General features: G+C 39.6%; 1 long non-coding RNA gene across 1 annotated transcript; it reads right to left on the bottom strand.

Annotated features, from left to right (window-relative positions):
• Positions 1–842: 842 nt before the first annotated feature.
• On the bottom strand, positions 843–2,513 carry LOC135242362 (uncharacterized). Its single transcript, XR_010326321.1, has 2 exons — positions 2,303–2,513; positions 843–2,044 (listed from the first exon to the last, which is right to left on the bottom strand). It is a non-coding gene; the product is annotated as an uncharacterized LOC135242362 (long non-coding RNA).
• Between the last annotated feature and the right edge of the window lie 1,265 nt (positions 2,514–3,778).

The following is a 3,778-nucleotide window of genomic DNA, read 5'->3' on the forward strand; positions in this document are numbered from 1 at the left end:
ATGCACAGGAGCCACATCTGCAGGAGCGCTCATCCCTTTCGGTGTGTGGAACAGGCTCCAGGAAGATAGGGTTATTTGGGAATTATATTCCACCCCCACCACACACACACACCTCTGTATTTTCATCAGTTTCTCCTTATATCTCATCTGCTAGGGTTTACTGCTGTTCTGCCTCTCAGCTTAGACACATTGAGAATATAATCCAAAATATATAGAGGAATTAAATAAATATATCAAAGTATTACATGAGGTCCCTTTCCGCTTTATCACTTGCACAACGTATCGAGTGTTTATATTCATCAGTAGCTTCTGTAATTAAGTCAGTAATCAAATCCCAATATGTACAATTTCTTTGCTTTACCAAGCTCCAGTGTTTAATTTCTGGGAATCATGGAACACTGAAGAGTGGAAGAAAAAATGTTTGCCTTTAGCCACATGCAGCAGCAGAGTTGAGGTGCCCACGCCATCTACTGGCCATGATGGGATTGTGATTAGTCAGTGCCCAGGGAAACACTCTAGGGCTAGGGGCAGCCGCCATTCCTGAGTGATGGGGATTTTAGAACTTTAAAAAAAAAAAAAAAAAAAGAAGTAAAAACTAAATCAGATGGTACTGTGCTTTCTATTCATATGAGAGTGAAGAATGCTACAACACACTACAGTGCAGGCTTGGGGAGTGGGAGTCTTGTGTCTCTATTCTGGTTGGAGTTTCTTACATTGCTTTCATTTTTTTCAAGATTTACATTCACAACACACTTGATGAGTAAAGGGTAGGGCACCCAGCTAAGTCGCTTGCCCCTTGATCATAGCGCCCTGAGATTCAGAATCAAATTATGACTGTGCCATTGCTGACTGCTGGCAGAAAACTAGTGATCATTTTTCTTTCCTGTCAGGAAAAATGTACATCATGGTCTAAGTACTAAACATGCAGGTGAAGAAGTGCCTTTGATATGTTGTTACATTCTTCTTTAGGAATGTAAAATCTGACAAGATATCAAGACAACTGCCTGATTAATCTTCACTTCCTGGACAGTGTGCAGGGGTTTTACCCTTTGGAGAAGCCTTTTGGAGTACCCATGTAAGTGATTATCCTGAAGGTCCTTTTGATCTAAAAAGCTCTTTGAGATTTCAGCCATATGGTTTCATAAATCAGTCTCCTTTGGGGAACTGCATGGCTCATGTCAATGACACTAACAAAGGAGAGGATTTCTAACAACTGGGTCATCAAACCACTAGATATCTTTCAATGTACCACTCACAAAATATAGAGCAACACACCAGAGTCCATGTTGCTGGCACACAAGAGGAAACCCATTTTGTGAGCAGCAAAGTCAACAAGGACATGAGCCGTGCTTTCTTTTCAGACAAACCAAAAGTGTTTGATTTAAGCATAATGATGCAGCATTGTTACTGAAGTGTGTCTGAACTGAACTTATGAGCATATGAGGCATTCTACCGTGGGACACGATCTGTCTTTATTAAACATTCCCAGGTTGGGCCTGCAGCTCACAATGCTCATAGACAGTGAGCAGGGGGGACATAACAAAGGCATTGCTCATTAAAGTCAACTGATGAAGAATCCCACTTTCACAGGGAACAGGGCCATTTTCAGAAAGAAAACGAGAAAAATTACAATGAATAATAATGAAAAACAATGTGTTTGGACCATCACCAGGCACGTGGTCCACAAGCCCATGATATCTTAATGTTAAGATTCCAAGCTTTAAGGGGACAAGAAAGTACTACGGTCTCCCTGTAGAAAGCCCTGCTCCCTTCTACAGCCCCACGACTGATGCTTTCTGCAGGGTCTTCATCACACCTCTCCCGCAGATAATTATTTAATGACATTTCCTGGAGAAGATTCATTCTCGTGTTGACAGCCATGTCTCTTCTATAAGGCAAATGGAGGAGACGACACAGTCAAGGCTTGTAATGAAGTGCATCCACCAGGCCAGAATGCCAATTGAATTCAGGTCTGATGAGGGATTCTACCCTGGTCAGGTGAAGATCACAGAGCATGTATTCATTCACTGCACATGTCAGCTTCCTGGACAGGAGAGCAGTGAAAACCAGGCTCACAAGCTCAAATCAGAGCTTTTGTAGATATGCTAATGTTTCTGAATCCATTAAAAATAAAGTGCTTAGCGTTTTCTCAGCTATGATGTTGGTCACAAACTGAGCATGCACATTTGGCTTTTGGATCAAAAAAAAAAAATCTTCAGTTATGATAATTTTAACAGCTTGTAGGACAGCAAGATTTTGGTGAATTGGTAGAAAGCAAACAAGTGGTCACATTTGCACACACCTGGTCACTGGTGGAAGCCAGCTCTCCAAATAAAAAAAGGTCAGAAGCATAAAATTTATTCTGAATATTTTCTTTAACAGATGTATTTTTGTCTTAAGTCAGTTTTCTTTCTTGTTTTAAACATAACATTTTCTTTGGTTGCTCCCATTTTCAAAAATTACCAGGTAAAGTGCAAAGCAAACCTCTGCAAAAACTCTCACATCCAACTTCACTGCCAACCGAATGGGAAAAGAAAAGAAAAAAGTCAGGCTTTTTAAAACCTAAGGCTGATCAAGCACAGGTGAGTCAAATCAAGCAAACGCCACCCAATCAGCTCCACTGGCAAGCAAGCCACTCCTCCCACCTGCCTCAAACATCGGGAAAATCACTGGCTTTGGGAAACACAGCCACCGATTTCGAGAATTTCGAAAGAGGTTTTTCATGCACTCATTAGCCACACGCAGCTAACAACTAACAAATTCCACTCTGTGCCATTGGAAATGTAAACAATGCAGTTTTACACAAGCTAGTTTTGGTATCTGGAGTTATACTTGCAATATGTAATGTTCTACATTACATATTGCAAGTAGAGTTTGGAGAGTTGCAAAAATAATACACTTAAAAATTAAAAATAAAGTAGCCTAATTTTTACATCAAGCCAGCTTTTACATTAAAAGGTATTTTGATGTTGATCACTTGTACTGAGCATGCACATTTCGCCCTGATCACCCAAAAAAATCTTAATATTAGAATATGTTGGATTATATTATTTTGGTGACATTCACACACATTGGTCACTGTGGTTTTTTTCTTTTTCTTGGATAGTTAAAGGTTAAGGTTAAAATGAAAGTAAAGGTTATTGAAGTTTTATTGTTTGAATCCGTAATTTCTGCTAGTTTGTTTTATGTTGTACAAGTACCTTCTAAAGCAGACACGTAGGGCACACTTTCTAAAGCACACTGACTTAGACCATTTTTTTGCTGAATAATTTACATTAACTTCTGACCAATAATTTGGATGCATTATGCATACTTTACGAGAATGCAACTGATATCATCTGAATTAAAGTGAGTGTTAATGAGCTGAAAATAACCATTAATTATCACAGAGGGATGTATCCACCGCACATCCAACAATATCTATTCAAAGTACTGTAATGTCACGCACATTTCAAGCCAGACATAAAGTCTGTATTGAAAAAAAAAACCTCAAGATTGTATGGCTGTGGTTGGGGAGTGCCAGTGTAGACATAGCTTTTCCAAAAGTCACTAATTTCTTCTGAATTGCAGCATACCTAAGCAACTGAAAAAAATGACACCATAACGTTCCCCTCGACCTCTTCCTATATGTTTCTGAATCCCAGGGAGGGCAAATACATAGAATCAGTGGCGTAGCCAGAAATGAAATTGCAGCAGGGCCTGAATAAAAGTGGGTGGGCCACACAATTCATTCCATAAGTAGCTCAATAGCATTTACAGTACATTACAAGCGCGAAAG

Source organism: Anguilla rostrata, chromosome 16 (assembly GCF_018555375.3).
Source record: "Anguilla rostrata isolate EN2019 chromosome 16, ASM1855537v3, whole genome shotgun sequence".
In the NCBI taxonomy this organism is placed as follows: Eukaryota; Metazoa; Chordata; class Actinopteri; order Anguilliformes; family Anguillidae; genus Anguilla; species Anguilla rostrata.